The sequence below is a fragment of the Lutra lutra genome, chromosome 9 (genome assembly GCF_902655055.1).
Source record: "Lutra lutra chromosome 9, mLutLut1.2, whole genome shotgun sequence".
NCBI lineage: Eukaryota > Metazoa > Chordata > Mammalia > Carnivora > Mustelidae > Lutra > Lutra lutra.
The window spans coordinates 17,199,984-17,221,112 of NC_062286.1; positions in this window are offsets into that span (position 1 = coordinate 17,199,984).

Here is a 21,129-nt window from a genome sequence, read left to right on the forward strand (position 1 = left end):
TTGAGTTTTTGTTTATATATATACAACTTAACAATCTTTATTTCTTAGCTGGAGTACTTAATCAGTTTACATTATGTAATTTCTAATATATTTGTATTCATGTAAAACTGTTTCATAGTTTCATTTACACAAATTTTATATTCTTTTCTCTCTCTCTCTCTCTCTTTTTTTTTTTTTTGGCCTGCTTTTTAATTGTATTTCTCATTTTGTTTTCATCTGTACCAATTTAGAAGTTATATGCTCTATTTTCTTTGATTGGTATCCAGGAGATGTCAATGTTTTCTTATTTAAAAAACAAAACAAAACACCTATTTTACTCTTCTCCTAAGCTATATAAAGATATTTATTTATTTATTTATTTGCTTGTTTATTTATTTATTTACTTTAAAGATTTTATTTATTTGTTTGATAGAGAGAGAGAGAGATCACAAGTAGGCAGAGAGCTAGGCAGAGATAGAGAGGGGGAAGCAGTCTCCCTGCTGAGCAGAGAGCCCGATGTGGGACTCAATCCCAGGACCCTGAGATCATGACCTGAGCCAAGGCAGAGGCTTAACCCACTGAGCCACCCAGGCACCCCCCCACACTTTTTTTTTAAGATTTTATTTTTAAGTAATCTTTACACCCAACATACGGCTTGAACTCCCATCCCCATGGTCAAGAGTTGCATGCTCTATGCACTGAGCCAACCCACCACCCTGGGGTTGTGCAGGCTGTTTATATAAAGATATTTATATTACCAATCATTCATATCTCAACTTCTATGTCATTGTTTTTGTTTATTTTATTTTACCTTATTTTAAAAAAGATTTTGTTTTTTTATTTGACAGATTGAGAGAGAGAGAGAACACAAGCAAGGGGAGGGGTAGGCACAGGGTAAGGGAGAAGCAGGCTCCCCACTGAGCAGAGAGCCAGACATGGGGCTTGATATCAGGACCCTGGGATCATGACCAGAGCCAAAGGCAGACACAACAAACTGAACCACCCAGACACCCCTATTTTCACCTTATTTTAACCCCATAAGATAGAATTACTTTTTTTTAGGAAATCATTGTTTTACATTTATTTAAATTCACCATTTTCTTTGTGTATTATTTCTCCTGTACCTTAGTTCTTTCATCTTACATTTGTGAGAATTTCCTTTAGTGAATGTGCTGTGTGTGTGTGTGTGTGTGTGTGTGTGCATGTGTAGGGGAAAATACTCTCTGTTCTTGATGGGAAAAAATGTTTTTAAATTTCCCTTGTTTTTGAAAATATAAATTTCCCAGGTACAGAAGTTAATTTCAATAGTTACTTAAAAATAATTTTGCTGGGTATAAAATTCAAGATTAATAGTTATTTTCTCTCAATTCACTGATGATATTCCATTGTATACAGGTACCCTTTTTTTTTTTTTTTTTTAGTGTTCTTCAGTCTTATTTTTCAGTCCAGATGTGGACACTTTTTTTTAACCTACCTAGGTTTCATAGGGTTTGTTGAGCCTGAGCAGTCATTATTTAACCTCTCTTCCAGAACTCTAGCTAGATAAATATTAGATCTCTGCATACAAGCTTCAATTTATCTTATTCGCTCACATTTCTCATATTTGTTTCTATTTGCATCTGTGTCTCTGTGTGCTGATAGTTTATATAGATCTATCTTTCAGGCCATACTTGTTTCTTCTTTCTTTCTGAATATTTCATGTTTTATTTCTAGAAGTTCTGCTTGACTACTTTTAACTTAGCTTCAGCCTTAGTCCATTCAGGATGCTATGACAAAATACCACAGACTGGGTAACTCATTTTTCACAGTCTAGACACTGGAAGTCCACAATCACAAGTGTCAGTATAGCCATGCAGTGGTGCACTTCCAGCTTGCAGACTTCTTGGTGTATCTTTACATGGCAGAAGGAGTAGGGAAATTGTGGAGGCTCTTTTCTAAGCATACCACCCAACCTCATAACCTAGTCATCCCCAAGAGGTCCCACATCCTGTTGGATGTTAAGGTTCTAACTTGTGAATCTGGGGGACACAATCAGACCATAGGAGTTGTTTTCAAATCTCCTTTCTCAATAATATCTTTCACATTTTTATTAACTTCTTGAAATACATATAACATATGTTTTATACTCAATAACTGGCTTTGAAAAATCTAAAACAAAAAAGTGAATTTCTTTATTATCTGTATTTCTGCTGGCTGTCCCTCATGATATCTTTGTTTTCTTTGCTCATTATGTTAATTTTGACAGTCAATTCATATTCCTTAGTAGTTTTTCTGTGGGAATTATTTGAGGCCTAGATTGATGGTGTTTTTCTCCAGAAGGTATTTGTGTTTTCTTCTTTCTGGCAGCTAAGAACACTACCAACTCAGGATTTCTTTAAACTAATTTCTCTTTCTTAAGCTTTAGGTCTACCTGTCTAGTACAAATTCTGACTGCAAACCTGTATGTGCATGGGATTTTGTTATTGTTTCCTGATTTTTTCTTAAACTCTATTCATACCATGACTGGTGTTAGCCTATTATTCTTTGTTTCACTAAGATTTATTTTCTTTTTGAAAAAAATTATTTATTTATTTGAAAGACAGTGTACGTGAGAGAGTACAGGAGCAGGGGGAGAGGGAAAAGGAGAAGTAGACTACCCTGCTGAACAGGGAGCCCAATAAGGGGCTTGAACCCAGAACTTTTGGATTATGACCTGAGCTGAAGGCAAATGTTTAACTAACTTAGCCATGCATGCACCTCTTCAAGTTTATTTTTATTGCATTTTACAATGAGATTATATACATTGGGTATCTTAAGGTTTGGCTGTCTTAAGTTCCCTGTAGTTCTTACTTTTCCTATGATGATGATGTGTGTGTGTGTTCATTTTTATATAGTGGAATTCTTTTTTGGCCTGCTATTTGTTGTATGATTGAGTAGGAGATAGCCTTAGGATATGAGCAGTGGTTTAAATCAGGTTGCATAGAAGCATACCCTCAGATTAAATTTGTATGCAAGTGTTTTGTTAAAGAAATACTTCCAAGAGAAACCTGTAAGTGAACAGGTGAGGCAGGACAGGAAAGGGGAATGACAAAAATAGGTACAATTTTAGGCAAAGTCTATCTTGATTATACCATCAGCATTATTCTGGAGGAGAACATTCTTCAGGAGTAGAAATTTCGTTCAATGTTTATTTAAACCTGAGACTTAGATGTCACTACTGGCTACTAACATCTTGGGTATAGGTTATACCTGAATTCTCAGACACATTTTTCTTTCTACAAGTGTTTGCAGTCAAAACAACTCCAGTGAACGAAGCCATTCTCTGAAGAAGCTTTCCAGATGCAGAGCTGAAAATAAAAGTACTGGAAGGAAGACTCAAAAAATTTTAAAGACATCTTGGAAAGGATCTGCAGAGGCTATTTCCTATAGCCTACTCTCTTTGACATGTGGCTCCCCTTTCTGAGTCTATGCTGACTGCTCTAGTTGGAGCTATTCCCAAACCAGTAGAAAGGGAAGAACAGAGGAAAGAAAAGGAGTTTGAAAAAAATGTCATTAATGTTGCACTGATTCCCTCTTTCACATTTCATTGACGAAAACTTACTTATTTTCCCCCACCTACTGTAGGGGAGCCTGGGAAATATAGCCCAGCTAAAATCCCATCACTGGCAAGGTTGGATCCAACAGATTTGTAGAAGGGCAACTAGTAGTCTACCACAGTTGTTTCAGCTTGTGTGTGACAGTTATACTTGTGGGTTGGGATATGATTACTTTAAGAGTCAGGATAGTTTGACAAGAAAAGAGACTTTGAGAAAGCTAGCAGAACTAGTACAACATTTAGACGCCTAGCATAGCAGAGCTTTAAGCACGTGAAATTAGAAGTTGCTGGCAGTTTGGTAGGAAGATGTAAACCAGGAGGATACAGCATTACCAAAATATGGAAAATAAAATGTTTCAAAGAAGAGGTTTACATGCATATTCTATAATATTCCAGAGAGAAGAAGACAAGGATAAGATATAAAGCCTTGTCCTCAGCAGATTGACTATAGACTTCTGATGACAGAGAAATAAATACTGAGCTAAAGAAGGAAAGAATGGTATTGTTTCATGGTCAATGTGGAAATAAGAAAGAACAGAAGATCAGAGGTGAAGTATTTTGAGTTTTTCTCAGAAAAGAAGCAAGAGGTTTTCAGGTAAAGAGTAGTGAGAAAAGAGTTTCTTTGTTAAGCTTCTTAGGAGGCTTTCTTGGCCCTCCTCTCCCTCTGCAGAAACACACACACACACATAAACACACACACACAGAGCAGAAGGCAGAGACTGACATGATCACAATCCAAAGGATGTCAGCAGTTACCAGCAGCTGGAAGACACAAAGACCATAATCTCCCTTAGAGAATCTGTAGGGAGTGTGGCCTACTAATACTTGATTTCATCCCAGTAATACTGATTCCAGATTTTTGGCCTCTAGAACTGTGACAGAATACATTTCTGTTGTTTCAAGCCATCTAGTGTGTGGTAATTTTTCACAAAAGCCACTGGAGACTAATACACTATGTACTTACTACTTACATGTTTGTTGGCCCCTCTCCATACACCAGAATGCATGGTCTGTGAAAGCAGAGGCCTTGTCTATTTTGTTCACTGCTCTATCTTCAGCACTCCAAATGGTGCCTGACACAAAACAGAAGCCTGATAAATATTTTTGAAAGAATAAATGAATGAACATTTATATCAACGACGTTAAGTGCTGTAAGAACTCAGAAGAAGCTGAAATCCCACTGCTGGGCTGAGGGAAAGCTGCAGGAGAGGGTGAGTGAATGAGGTGCTCCAGGAAGCACAGATCATGAGACTAAACCTTGTGTGTATGGAAATGCTTCTTTATTCTCCTAAGTTATGCTGAGATTCATTTCCAGAAATTGCTTTTATCTCCTAAACAGAGGGTGTTGATCAATATGAATAATTTTCCCTGGATATATCTTGACATTGTCATTGGCTACAATTGTGCCTAAAAAAAAAAAAAACAACAAAAACAAAAAACATAAATGGCAAAATGTTCCCTATTCCTGTGCAATCATCCTTTGTGAATATGATAGTATAACAGGTGACAGGACATAAAACACATAAACCTGAGAGATTTAAATCTGGGCTCTGCCTCTTCTAATACCAGCAAACATTTATTCACCACTTGCCATGTGTTGAGAATTGTAGTTTGTGCTTTATGTGCTGACTCCTCACCAGTTGTGTAAACTTGGGCAAGTCATTTAACCTTTTAGTGTAGTGAAAGGATACCCTCAGCCCTATAGTACAGATGCACAGAGAGATGAAGAACCTTGCTCAAGGTCAAATACTCATCATTTCTGAAACTAGGATTCACATCTCAGGCCTGTCTCATTCCAAGTTCCATTTTCTTTCCATCATAATCCACTTACCTCTCTTAGCTAACTTTGTGCCAATCACTGATCTTTCCTGAGCCTGAGTTTCTTTATCTATAAAACGGAAAGGACCTCACAGGATTGTTGGTTAAATTAACAAGATGGTGAATATAATGCAAAATGCTCAACAAAGGAACAGGTATGTTTTAAAATAGAATATGCATTTGGCCTTGAGCTTAATAATATAGCCACAAATAGGTTTTGGTGTACCTGACTTTGTCTTTTGTGAAGTTTATGCTTCTGTTCTCCTCATTCTTCATATACCCTTTTACCCAGTCCATGTCCTCATCTTTCTCTCTAGAACAATTTATCAGACATTTCTACACATTATATGTGTACATATTCTACACATTATATGTGTACTGTCTCTTTTCCCACACCAAGAGGTTTGGCTTCTAAGCCCATCTCACACTGCTAAAAGATACATTTTTCCAGGGTCTACCTCTACCTTTCCAGGGAGAGGTAGGTTCTGAGGAGGTTCCCCTCTGGGAGGTGAACTTATAGTAGCTTTGGAAGTGTCACAGATCTGGAGGTCCTCAAAAGGTACTCTCCCTCATGGCCCAAGCAGGTCCCTCAGTCCCTGGCTCTCACCAAGCCAAGTGCAGGCACCTCCTCTGGTCAGATATGAGCACTCCAGAGCAACTGTTTCTCTGCAGAAGGACCAGCCCACACTCCTGCAAGCTGTGTGAACATGTGTGGGCTTGAGGCAGCTCAGTTTTGAGACAGCCCTTCATCTGCTCGTCTCCTCCTGTGCAGATGCAAGGCCAAGTTCTGAACTGGTGAATCCATATGACAAGGAGGCCTGTCAGGGAGATAGGGTGTCCCCCAAGCTGATCTTCCTACAGATGCGACCCAGAAACACAGTTTTTTCTTTCATTAGGCAAGAGGCACTGTGCCAACCCCTCTAACAAAGCGCTCAAGGGTGGGGTCTGCATCACACATCTCTTGCTTTCAGCAGATGTTCCATGAGAGTGGCTGCCAGGGCATTTCTGTAGCAGTGAAGGTGTTAAAGCTCCAAGGCCTTCTGAATATGTCTGTGCTGACAGATTGGGGAAAACATGCTAAAGCGCTTATGGTGATGAGCATGTAAAAATAGGGCACAGATGTCTAATTTAAAAGACAAGAAAATTTCTTGGCATTTACATCTTATTAGTCATTACTATGTTTTTCTTGTATTTTATTCACACATTTAACTTTGGGTGTTCCTCTGATTTGCTTTGCCAACTGCAAGCTACCATCCCATAAACCAAAAAAAAAAAAAAAAAAAAAGGAAAGAAAGAAAGAAAAAAAAAAAGGGTACAATACATTCCAAAAGATCAATAAGAGTAATGGAAGTTTCCAGTGATCTTCACTTGGAACATTATTTTGGCTTCAGTGTGACTGTGTTCAATTTAACATGCCCACACAATGGGCCATCTTGACCTGATTTTGTGCCAAGGAAGGAGCTTGATGCTTGTAAAATGTATCTCTGTGGAGGAACAAAAGCATTTTGAAAATTACCTCCAGCGGGCTCAAGAAATAACCCCCCTTTGTTTTAATGCTTAGGTTTTGTATTAATGTATATAATGACATTAAGAGTTTTTACCCAATTCCCAACCCTGGTGTGTTGAACAAAATCTGAGTGGCATAAAAAATAAGTAGTGGTTCTACAGTTACATAAACACTTCTTTATCCATTAGCTTTTTGTAAGGCTTTTGATTAGAAAAAGATGCTAGTTCACAGACTGAATGGAGGGGAAGGATTTTAACTCAATAGAGAGGAGGGCTTTGGAATCTTCAAAATTCTAGAGCAGCTAGCTGTGTTCACATACAAAGAGAGAAAGCAAAAGCAGAGAGAGAAACGGAAATTAGATGAATGATTTTCCTTTCCCGATATACCTTAAGGCTAGTTTCCCAGTAGTACAAAGAGGAAGGAGGTTGATCCATGGTGATAGATATCTCAGAGCAGGAAAGCAGAAAATACTGCATGTTTTCGACATTATCTAAGCACATGCTAATTAAATGCATAATACTGCTTGGTGCTGTGATCCAGGCTGCCTCTATTTTCCTGAGCTCATAATGCAAAGGCATAACCACTTACACACACACACACACACACACACACACACACACACACTCTACATCAAACCACCAAACTGAACAATTGATAGCTCACTGGTTAAAAGTTCCTATAAATATGGACCTAAATCTTGGCTGCACTAGATATTACTTGCGTGGCATGGGGGGACTTAAGAAACCTCTTTAAGCTTCGGTTCTTTACAAGAGGAGATTGTTTTACCAACGCACTCCAATGCTAGAGCACACAACAAATTTTTGTCGGGTACTTTGCACATTCTAAACATTCACAAAATAACACCTTTTATTATGGTTTGTTCATCTTTTTTCTGATGAAACATCTTCAGAGACAAATTCAAAAATAATCAATATTAAAGGATATTCCAGTTTTATGTCATGTTTATTTATCACAGACTTTCATGTATAATTGCACATACCTGAATTCCCTTTGCACAAATGCTCAACATTTCCAGCAGCTGATAACAGACAAAATATGCCAGACTCAGGACAAAGCAGAAATGCCTTTTCCTGTAGCTCTGGTGGGTAATTCTGAGTAAGGACTCCTGCTAAGGTTGCTTGTGCTGCAGGAGCCTCCTATCCATGCATGTGGAAATGAGCCTCCTGCACAACAGTCCATGGAGAGGCTCAGAGTCAATCTCAAATATTCTCTCCTTGCTGATCTTAGGTAGATGCACCTCAGAAGTGCTATTGTTATAATGGAAAGTCCTCATATGCAGAATCCTAATGAAATCTTTCTCAGCTAATTCTCTCCTCTGGTAATTTTCTAGGTATATACTTCCATAAAACTCATACAGGGTCCCTCTTCCCATGAATTCACATCATCAACACATTTTTAATCAGTTGAGATAATGTATATGCAGAACATAGCATAGTTCCTGACACATGGTAAGCACTCGATAAATGGTAGGTATTATTATTATCATTATTATTATTAGTCTGTTTATAGAAAATCTATTTCTAGCACACTTTTGAAGAAATCATTAAAGTTAAAATCATTAATGCAATCACTATTTGTAGTACCTAATTTTATTATAATTATCTTTATCTTAATAATCCAAATACTACTAATAACTCACAGCTATTTCAATTATCATTAACTACTTCTAACTTCATGGCAATCTATAATGTTCGGGCTGGGCCAGCCCTCAGTTAAACTTCAAGTAGAAGTACCTGCATTTCTTCTTTTCCTCTATTCCTTTGGTATTATTCTTTCCTTTCATCTGTGAAAATTTGCTCCTGGAAAGATTTGGGATAAATTAATTCTCAGCAAGGGGAATTGGCTGATAATCACCAAGGTGTGGCCCTTTGTCCCTCTCTCAGCACTTGTCTTGAGGCATACCATTTCTGGCCCTGGCTTTCAGCTGGCAACCAACCAGACCCTGGTGGGTGACATGGGCCATTTACAAGTATAGATGTGACTGTTCCAGGAGTCACTGCTCATTAGCAGAGACCTCTGAAAGGTTGAAATTCAAAAGTCAACAAAGCTGTTTTCAGATGGTGGTCCCATTGCTGGTAGTCATAACTGCAGACATCTGTGGGGGAATTTTGTAGAGGGAGATCCAATAATAGAGATTTTTATTTTACTTGGAACCTTGTGAGAGGCCACAATACTAGGGGTGCTAATTCACCTAAAAGGAGGGATGATAAATGCCAGGTAGACCTGTGAGTGGCTGTCTGCCTCCTCAGCAGGAAGAGCCTTTGTGGAGGGGCCTCATCATCGTCATCAACACCCAGAGTAAATGTGTTTTGTGAATTGGAGAGGAAAATTGGCCAAGCCATGCCCAATGAAAAAGGATTTCAATTATAGAAGCTGATGGCAAGTGTAAATTATCCTTCAGGGGTCAGCAAACTTTTTCTGTAAAAGTCTTGCATAATTTTCATCATTTTCTTTCTTTCTCTCTCTTTTGTTTTTGGTTACAATCCTTTAAAAATTTAAAACAGATTTTTAACTCCAATGCCACTGTTTGTCAACTCCTACAGAGTGACTAGGAGAGACCTGGGAGGGGAAGCACATGACGGACTACAGGATGGTCTGGGAAGATTTTTTGAAAGAAGAAAGAGATGTGGACTCATTCATCCACCTCCCCATTAGAGGAGGTATCCTATAGAGGTACAATTATTTAGTAAGCCTCGAGCCAGCTTAAAGCCTCGGAAAGTGTGTACAGGCGGCAAGAGAAAGAAGGACGAGATCAGCGTGGACAGTCTGGACTTCAACAAGAAGATCCTGCACACGGCCTGGCACCCGGCGGAGAACGTTATCGCCGTGGCCGCCACCAACAACCTGTACATCTTCCAGGACAAGGTCAACTAAGGAAGCCAGCGCGCGGACTGAGCCCGGCCGTCTTCTCGGAGGAGGGGCGCTGTCCTCCCCGTGAGGGGCACGCGGTGCTGCCGCTCCCCTTCGCAGACGGGGCGGGCGGCCTCCACCTGCAGCAGGCCGGACGCGGGCCGCTGCTCCGCGGAGCCCCGCTCAGCGCGCAGTCCGGGGACAGTGCTCGGTGAAGGCCGTTACTCGGAACACGTGTATTTATTCCGTCTGAGCCTGCCTTTCCGGTTCGCAGACAGAAAGGTTCACGCCCCAGAGGAAAGTTGTCTGACGGAACATCTCTCTTTCTGAAACTCTTACCCCCCTGACCCCCCATCACACTTGGGCCTTCACACGTGCGTGCCATCCTGCCCCCGCCCCTCCGCTGTCCTCCGAGCCAGGGTGGCCCTGTCGAGGGCGTGGTTCCCCGAGCAGGTCCGCAGCTTTATACCCCCACACCTGCACCTGCCATCGCAGCCCCGGGTGTGACCACTGAATAAAACAACACACTATAAAAAGTGGTTTTAAACAAAACAAAACAAAACAAAACAAAAATCAAACATGAGGGAATACATCAGGGCAATAATCCCATCAAGGCAATAATCCCAAATTTGAAAGACAAATCAATACAAAATTGCAGCTATCCCTAGAGGCCTAAGAAAGCTTGGCTACTCCACTGAGCAGGAAAGGGGCACCTTTCCCTCTGATTGAGCCCATTCTTTTTCACCATTCAGTAGAAAGGATCACAGGCAAAACCACCTCTCTAAGAATGGATCGCAGACCATAGATAGCAGTATGGAATCTAACAACCTGGAGAAACTGTCAGAAAGGCAATGCACTGCTTGAGTTATGAACTCATTAATTAAATATCAGTGTATCAAATGGGCTATGAGCTATTAATTCGAAAGCTATTACTGGCTTTGAAGTTGAAATTATAAGCAAAGCAATTAAAAAAGTAACTTCGCAATGAGAGTGTTAAGGGAGCATCATATCTGTTTACATACATCAGCTCTTTAATTTGGGGATTGAATTGCTCCCTTAAAAATAGTGATTATATAAATGACCAAACTACCTATTTTATTGCAAAGCCTGGATGCTATAGTTAGAAGAAAAGTCTATAATCTTTCCTTTGCTACAGTAACACCATGCAGTGGTGAACCATCTCTTTTTCATACAAGTAAATGGGATCACTGTGAAAAATACAAATCAGGGAGTTAACACATTTAAAATGCTTATATTTGTTTTGCTTATTTCCTCCTAGATATCATGCCTTCAGGGGGTCAGCTGTGACCAGATGATGGCAGATGGCTGTGCAATTCAGATGTGGATAATCGAAAATATGGCAGAACTCATTAGCTCACAACATCATCTTTCTCAATGGACATAATATTTTTCATCACATCCTAATAGTCAACTTTCAGACTCATTTCCTTTGAAGTATAATGGAATTCCCTTTCTTGTCAACCGTCATGCTTCCTATCTTCTGTATCTTGCTCTGTCTTTCTGGCATACATCTCCTTCCTCCTCCTTTATGCCTTTCCTATCATTTTTTAAAATGCGTTCTCCTCTCTCTTGGTTTTAAATGCACATACACAAGGAAACCAGCTACTGGAACTCTGTGCAAGTCAGATATCTCTTTGAATTTCATCCTTACTAGAGATAAATTAATTAGGAATAATCAAATGAGCAAACAATTTCTCTGAAAAGAAAGTTGTTTCTTGGGGCAGTTAGCATTCTGGTTGTTTAGACCAAGGCAACCTTTTCTTCCTACCATGTGTGCTCCAACCATTGCTGGTAGGGGTGTGATTAATGGACTAAAACTTATTCTGAAGAAAAATGAATGCTTTTAGTGGATTGGAAGCAGAAATGCCTATAGTTTATAACCAGTGGTGAACCACTCTGAAGGAGCAGCTGGAGACTTTATATCTATTTAGTTGTGGCTTGTAGGAACTTCTATTATTTTTTTTCTCAGTGAATTCTAAAAGGTTCATTTATTTCCCCAAAGTGCAACCTTTCTTTTCTGCAACAAAACAAAAATAATGGTGAGCAGTCTGAAGTTGGCATTGAAAGTCATCTCAACCTGGAAAATTCATTCATCCCACGGTTATTTCCTGGGTTTCTTCTTTTTGTCAAACACTCTTCTAGGAACTTGAGATACAACATTGACCTAAACAGACAGGTATCCTACCCTTATGGAGCCTGCATCCCAGCACTAATAATATTTTAATTAACTGCCACTACTGTCCTGTCACAACCACATTCTTAGGACACAATGGGCTAGAAAGACTTTCTTTAGATCACTTGGAATACCTTAATTCATTCACCAGTTAACCTCAAACAGCAAAGGAATGGAATGGAATGAAGAGGGTTCTAGGACTAATGTTAACAACAGAGCAGTTCTGGGAACTGGTATATTACACTGTCTTCTTCAGTACCAAGAAACAGAGGCTCGCAGACCAGCCTTTCCATTTAAAAGACATACGGTATTAACAATCTCATTTGTTTAATGGAAACTCTACTCAAAAGGCTTTGTAAGGATATAATAGGATAATGTGTGTAAAACACTTAACACAGTGTTTTCTCCTCAGCAGGCAAGTGTGAGCATCCCCATGAGGCTTTAGTTTGTTTTGACAGCCAGAAGCCTGCTAAAGAAATGCTGGCAGACTCTCTTTCATCCAGGTGCAACCAGAACTAGGGATGAGGGTACTGAGTGTGAGAGAGCCTGTTTGATGTCTTCCCCTAGGCTCCTGAAGACATATAGGTAGTTAGTGTCTCCTGGGCCAGACAGAAATTTTGTTAAGTTTTATGAGAATGTTAGGTTCTGAAATAATATCTCATACTTTTCTCCACAGTTCTTCTGGAAATAATTTATACTGTTTACCAAAAACAGAGCCAAGACCATCAGATTAGCAAAATCCAGGATTCGTATTTATCCTGTTGTTAATGAATGATGGAACAGAGGCTACAGTCACAATTATCCCATCATAACAGATTTGCCTCATTTCTGCCACATGCTGGATTTTTGATCTTTGAAACAAAAGGAAAAAAATAAGTAGCTGCATTCTTCATAAGTTTTCCTGGTGCATCAATATTCTCTCCCAACTATGCTCCTGATTCTTTTTAATTAGGGGCAAACAAATCACAATCACAAAGGTATTAATGCTCATAAAGCTTAAAATCTCTTAAATCTCAAAAGAAATACTTGGTGTAATTAAAAAATGAAAATCTATCATTTAAAAAGTAGTTTGACATGACATATTTATATTTTGTATTACAATAGTTAAGACTGATATTTATTTGTTGTTTAGCAGCTGAAAAGACAAAGGAGAAGGCATATCTCCAGTCTCATTCCAAATCTATTCTTTTGCGGCTAGAAATGATTATGAGAGAAAATAAGGAGGACATGAATGCATGTATGTGTTTAGGGAGGGAGGTAGAAAAATCCATGCTCGATAAAGAATGTCTGTATCCTCATCTGTAAAATGTATATGCTCTAATGCTTGTAGTTTATCTCTTCCCCTCAAAAATGTTATTGTTCAAAGAATCCACAAGTCTAAGAGGTAATTCAATCATGACAGCAAGTAGAGGTCATCTCCTCTAAGTCTAACATAATTAGTGAAGGCAAATGGGCAGTCCAGAAGGAATTTAAGAAAATTAATTTAATAAGTCTTTGTGAGGATATTTTACATGGTTGGCTCTGTGCTAAGTGCTGTGGGAAATGTGGAGCTCCATATTACAAGGTCACTTGCTCAAATATGACACAGATCCAGGGCAAACACAAAGAAAGATGACAGGTTCATTAGAATACTAACAAACTTTAAAAATCTTTATTAAAACTTCCTTTGATTGAGACAAGACAGAATAATTACAATCTATGGATTCCATTACCTTCCTTTCTGGCCCAAGTTCTGTGTTTTATCTACACCCCAATAAATGTAATACTTCCATTTGTCCTATTGCTTTAGTATATTAAGGATATTAAGTCATCTGATTATGGGATTATCAACTCATGGTCAATTTTGCTTCCTACATTACTCCCCACTACCCATTATGTATATATAATAATATAATTATGTAACATTAACATATTTTACATAATTGTGTTAAATTAATATATAATTATGCAATACACAATAATTGCATAGATTTTCTTTTTAATATCCCATTTTAGATTTTAGCTCCGTGTCTATGCCATAACCTTTCAAATTTCAGAATCTAATTTTTTCTAACATCTAAAGTAGGAACTGAAATTCCTAGTTAAACATGGAGGCTTTTGGTAATCCCCAAATCCTGAGTGTCAAAGCAAAAGGAAAATTAAGGAATAATTAAAAAAAATAGAAGGTGGAAAATAGATGAGCAAGTAGTAGCTCATTAATGTACCCAGAGAATAAACATATAAGCTACTAATGAGAATAACAAGAACTAAGTGAATGTGAATATATGCCAGAAACACACACACACACACACACACACACACACATTAGAGGTTCAGTAATTTCTAAAAGTAAGGTCCAAGTGAAGCTCAGGAGAAATGGCTAAAAGTCTATGAGAAGAAGTTAGATTCTCTAAGAAACTCTCCCTCACTGACGGTGTAAAAATGGGCAGCTCCTCCTACCTTTTCTATTATGTAATTCTGGATTTGGGATACTTGGACAGGCACAAGGCAGGAGTGCTATACTCAAAAGGGAAATAATGAAAAAATGTACGTAAGGAGTTTGAAACCTGAAGCTTCCTTACCTGACTTGCTTCCCTTTAATCCCTATCAACCAGACTGGACTCCCAGACAGATATGATGTCTAGATTCAGACAAAATTAAATAACTAACTTAACTAATTAACTAAATAGAATTAGATAGCAACATTTGTAGGTGTTCCAATAAAATAAACCAACTAGGTTACCCTACAGTGAAGTCCACCAATGTGAAAACAAAAAAAAAAAACAAAAACAAAAACAAAAAAACCCACTCCTGTGCATAGAGATTTCTAGTGTTTCACAGCTTAATAATAAAGGAGGGATAAGAATCAATAGAAGAGGGAAGAATGAACTAGAGAAAAGGGTGTATGAATAAAGACAAAAAATGCAGAGAGATAAAAACTTAAAGCATAAACAAAATAAAGCAAAACAAAGGTACAGCCTTCTTTAAATTCCCTTTTCTTTATAGCAATAAAATAAGGTATTCCATGCATGAACAAGAACAGAATGCCATGAAAAGAAATGTCTGGAGAGCCACAAAGAACTCTTAAAGATTAAATTCACTGGAAAAGATGCAAGTTAAATTTAGGAAATCTTCCAGAAAGAAAACAAAAATAGACAAAGATGGAAAGCAGCAAAGACAAAACAAAAGTGAAAGATAATTAAAGGGCTAGCCCACCTTGTTCAACAACCAAACAATATAAATTCCACAATGAAGAAAAAAATAGGAGAGAGAAAGAGAAAAGCCCTGAGAGCTGGACCGTGGTACTGGGAGGAGGTGACCAAGATCTCAGGGTAGGCTAGGCTTTGTTGCTCTTCTGCTGAACATAAATAATTTCACACAAAAAAATTAACATCAGACAAACTACTTTCTGACCATGATGGAGCAAGACAAAGAGATAAGACTACTCCATAAGCCTCGTGGGCTGAGACAGAAATGAGAACATTGTCTAAACCACAAAAATACCCAAACAGCTTCCTTTCCTAACTCCTATGAGTAATTACTGCTTCTTCATCAATTGCATTTGACCAAGGCTTCCTCTGAGATGATGACTTGGATATTCCCCAAAATTATCCCTTCTTCCTGACAGCACACACTCTAGAGCACAGCTTACCTCATTTTACCTTCCACAGACTCTCTCACCACAAGGCAAAACTATACTTTGTCTTTTATTACACCCTATTCCTGAGATGCCCGTGGTTCATCATTGTGTACATGCTCTAACACTGACGAAGGACAATAAAACCTGCTTTTTCAATTACAGATGTTGCTGATTGTCTTGGGTTAGAGGATATTGACCAAAAGACATTATGCATGAAATAATTTAAGAAATAGTCCTGTATCTGAAAGTTATCTTTGAATTAAAAGGAACCATTGAATTCCCTGCAAAATAAATAGAGACCTGACCCAGAGACATTTCATTATGAAACTTCAAAACATAAGTAATGAATAGAAGACCTTCAGAGCTTCCAGAGCAGGGAAAGAATAGGTTGCATAAATATCATATGATAGTTGTCTTTCTCCGATTGACTTATTTCGCTAAGCATGATACCCTCTAGTTCCATCCACGTCGTCGCAAATGGCAAGATTTCATTTCTTTTGATGGCTGCATAGTATTCCATTGTGTATATATACCACTTCTTCTTTATCCATTCGTCTGTTGATGGACATCTAGGTTCTTTCCATAGTTTGGCTATTGTAGACATTGCTGCTATAAACATTCGGGTGCATGTGCCCCTTCGGATCACTACGTTTGTATCTTTAGGGTAAATACCCAGCAGTGCAATTGCTGGGTCATAGGGTAGTTCTATTTTCAACATTTTGAGGAACCTCCATGCTGTTTTCCAGAGTGGTTGCACCAGCTTGCATTCCCACCAACAGTGTAGGAGGGTTCCCCTTTCTCCACATCCTCGCCAGCATCTGTCATTTCCTGACTTGTTAATTTTAGCCATTCTGACTGGTGTGAGGTGATATCTCATGGTGGCTTTGATTTGTATTTCCCTGATGCCGAGTGATATGGAGCACTTTTTCATGTGTCTGTTGGCCATCTGGATGTCTTCTTTGCAGAAATGTCTGTTCATGTCCTCTGCCCATTTCTTGATTGGATTATTTGTTCTTTGGGTGTTGAGTTTGCTAAGTTCTTTATAGATTTTGGACACTAGCCCTTTATCTGATATGTCATTTGCAAATAGCTTCTCCCATTCTGTCAGTTGTCTTTTGGTTTTGTTCACTGTTTCCTTTGCTGTGCAAAAGCTTTTGATCTTGAGAAAATCCCAAAAGTTCATTTTTGCCCTTGCTTCCCTTGCCTTTGGTGATGTTCCTAGGAAGATGTTGCTGCGGCTGAGGTCGAAGAGGTTGCTGCCTGTGTTCTCCTCGAGGATTTTGATGGATTCCTTTCTCACATTGAGATCCTTCATCCATTTTGAGTCTGTTTTCGTGTGTGGTGTAAGGAAATGATCCAATTTCATTTTTCTGCATGTGGCTGTCCAATTTTCCCAACACCATTTATTGAAGAGGCTGTCTTTGTTCCATTGGACATTCTTTCCTGCTTTATCGAAGATGAGTTGACCATAGAGTTGAGGGTCCATTTCTGGGCTCTCTATTCTGTTCCATTGATCTATGTGTCTGTTTTTGTGCCAGTACCATGCTGTCTTGATGATGACAGCTTTTGCGACGACGTGGATGGAACTAGAGGGTATCATGCTTAGCGAAATAAGTCAATCGGAGAAAGACAACTATCATATGATCTCCCTGATATGAGGGAGAGGAGATGCAACATGGGGGGTCGAGGGGGTAGGAGAAGAGTAAATGAAACAAGATGGGATTGGGAGGGAGACAAACCATCAGTGACTCTTAATCTCACAAAACAAACTGAGGGTTGATGGGGGGAGGGGGTTGGGAGAGGGGGTGGGGTTATGGATATTGGGGAGGGTATGTGCTATGGTGAGTGTTGTGAAGTGTGTAAACCTGGCGATTCGCAGACCTGTACCCCTGGGGATAAAAATATATGTTTATAAAGCTGTAAAAAAAAAAAAAAAGAAAGAAAGAAAGAAAGGATGAATACCCAAGTTTTGTAGCAACATGGACGGGACTGGAAGAGATTATGCTGAGTGAAATAAGTCAAGCAGAGAGAGTCAATTATCATATGGTTTCACTTATTTGTGGAGCATAACAAATAGCATGGAGGACAAGGGGAGATGGAGAGGAGAAGGGAGTTGAGGGAAATTGGAAGGGGAGGTGAACCATGAGAGACTATGGACTCTGAAAAACGATCTGAGAATTTTGAAGGGGTGGGGGGTGGGAGGTTGGGGGCACCAGGTGGTGGGTATTGTAGAGGGCACAGATTGCATGGAGCACTGGGTGTGGTGCAAAAATAATGAATACTGTTATGCTGAAAAAATAAAAAAAAAAATTAAAAAAAAAAAAAAGAATCAAGAGACAGAATGACATCAGTTGTTCAGTAACAACCCTGGAAGCAATGCCTTCAAATTATTCAACTATAAAGACAGAATGTAGATTTTTTTTTAGGCTCTTCATCTCGTTCAAGTGAGAGCTGTTAGCTTGGGAATAGAGTGATCAGTAACCCGAGGAGACTTAGCCTTAGTTAAGACATACTCAGAAGGAAAGTATCTGGTGATAACTGCCGGGACTGATCAAGAAAAGCTCAAATGTTTCTAGTTTGCATGCCTGACTGAGTACATGGTTGTGAACACAGAAAACGGAATGAGCTTCAGTCTTTAAAAAGATCACAGGGGATGCCTGGGTTTCTCAGTCGGTTAAGCCGCTGCCTTCAGCTCAGGTCATGATCCCAGGGTCCTGGGATCGAGTCCCGCATCCGGCTCCTTGCTCAGCAGGGAGCCTGCTTCCCTCTCTCTCTGCCTGCCTCTCTGCCTACTTGTGATCTCTCTCTCTCTGTGTCAAATAAATAAATAAAGGCTTTTAAAAAATAAATTAAAAAAAATGAAAATGCAAGGAGAAGCAAGTTGAGGACTGATTTTTTTTTTCTTTTTGATTAATGTTTGTAAATGAAACAGTGCCAATGGAGAGATGGGAGAGGTAGCAGGATCAGAATGAAGCAAGAAGGTAAGTCAAATGTTGGAAATCCAAGCAAGCCTTAAAAGTTTACTTATTAAGGAGAAAAAAGAATTTGCATATCACTCCGAATTATCTTTGACGTGCTCTTTTCTCATTCCATTTCTTATGCACTTTTCAAAATCGGACTCAGTTTCTGAGTTCCTTGGCATCTTTATAGGGATTCTGAGGAATTGTCACTGAATTGCTCACCTAAAGTATTTACCACTATAGACTCAGAATTCATTTTTGACGTATCCCATGCAAGACTGAATCACCTCCCCATTTAAAAACTTGCTTTATGAATTTTTTTCTCTTGGTTTTCAACATCTTAGATGCCCAAAAGCCAGTACTCTTTTCCCAGCTATCATACATTTTGGATATTATGCTCTCTTTCTTCCAAGGTACTTTGGCTTTTAATACATAAATCTTCCTTGTTAGGCAGAGAAAGAACTTTGTTTAAGGTTTCCTCTTAAGAAGACTAATTCTCCAAAAAAACAAACTTACACTTTGTTAGATTCTCTGCATTTTGCTGACTCAACTTCTAGTACATATATATCTGATAACTTGAAATCCCTTGCATTCCTCACCTCTATACCATACCTGAGACCCAGGACTAAAACCCAGGACTGCTGAGCTGAGTAGCTTGGAATATGCACATAACGTTTATTCACTCAGCAAATATTTATTTAGTGCCTATTGTGTGTCAACCACTGTTTTCAAAGTGATATGACTTATTTTTCTCCCTCCTATCATTTCTGTTTTCATGACATATTTCAAACGACTTTTTCAAATATGAAGGCTTGGGTATTTCAAAGGATAAATAAATTAGTAAGATATATTAAAATACTCCAGCTCATTTCAGACCCTTCTCCCCCTCAAAAAAATTAAATACTGATCCTATAGCCAACCTACTTTTAAGGTTGTAGAGATTTGGAAGAATAATATTTAAAAACAGCTACCATATATTAATGCTCATTAAGTTCCAAGCTACATGGTAGGCATTTGTATGTATATATTATATGTAATCCTCATAGCAATGTTATTATATATATTTTTTAACCCATGGGGAAACTGAGATTAAGAGAAAAAGGTTAAATATATTTGCTGATGTCACACAAATACTAATTGATGAAACTTGATTTATAATTGAAATCTGTCAGGGTCTAAACTGCCCTTGAGGAATTTATTCTAGTATTGGAGAATAGAGAAACCTAAAGAGAGAGAAATTAGTGATAAATACTAAAAATCACACAAAAGAACAATAAAAACATTTCCTTAAGACTGATGTTTTCTCCTCTATATTTCCATTTCATCTGCGGTTCTGATTTCTCATTTTTGGGTTCATTCTCTGCTCCTGGACTTCCACTAAAAGTCTACATCTTTTACTGATTTGTATCACTCAGAATAGCTATTCTTATTTAAGGTCACTTAGTAATCCTAAATTTGAACATATAAAATGAAGCTTCTTGACCAGGAAAGAACCCTGATAGTTTTCAGAAGCTGAATTCTTCCAGTGACATCTTTGAGACAAATTTACAGGTATCAGTTGGATTTTACTGGCCCCTCTAAATGATTTTTTTTTTTTTTGGTGAGAATTATCTAATACAGAGAACAGTTAATGGTAGCACAGCTACATAAGGAAATGTAAAGCTTTGTTGAAAACAGACTGAACCAGGAATTGACTCTTGTCCTTGAGGTGTTTTGTTGGTCTTCCGCTGGCCAAGTGGGTCAGAAGTTTGAAGCACTTGAGTTAAATGACTAAGAGATTGACATTCTGTCAAATAGTCAAACCAGAGGGTTTTCTGACAAACACTATATTTGGGTGAAATTCTGATGAAAAAGGTAGAAAATCTGCTGTTATGGAAGTACAGAGTCAGCCCACTGAAACCCCTAACTCCCATGAATTAGTGGTTATTACATGCGGAGGAAAACACAAACTTTGTTAATACTTTTCCCATCCACTGTGAAATATAGAAACTCAGCTGTGATGTAGCATTTAACTGCACATCGAATCAAGAGTCCAGTAATAGAAATTGCCTTTTTGCAGTAGAAAACAGGGTTAGAAGCAAACCAAAATAACACATAAAACAGATCTCCATGGAGAAAATTGAAGACTGTTTCTAGCATGTAAAGATCGAGGACGCAATTCCTGTTCTGTGAAAAGCTTTTTTCCTGGGGTTTTAAATTTTCCTCTTGATTATGTGTGGAATCAAGGGGTGTCTGTGTGATTGCGCCCATGCATGACTCCGAGAAACAGAAATGGGGCAGACACAGACAGATGGTGACAGGCTCATTTTTAATCCCAACCAGCAGGGATAGAAGTCAAGAATCCAAGGCAGATCATAAAAGTTGGCATCCAATTTTCGTTTCCAAATTCTACATCCTCATTTGGTTAAAACTCAGTTTACTTCTCTCTAGTAAACAATGGATTCAGAACAAAACAATAATGAGGAGTTTTTTATTTAACTAGCTAATTTACAAACTTTTAAAAAAAACCTATACTCAGTGTTAGCAAGGGTGCAGAAAAATGGACTTTCCCTTGTACTAATACTTGATAAATAAATTGAAATTGCATTCTAGAACAATTTATTGCAC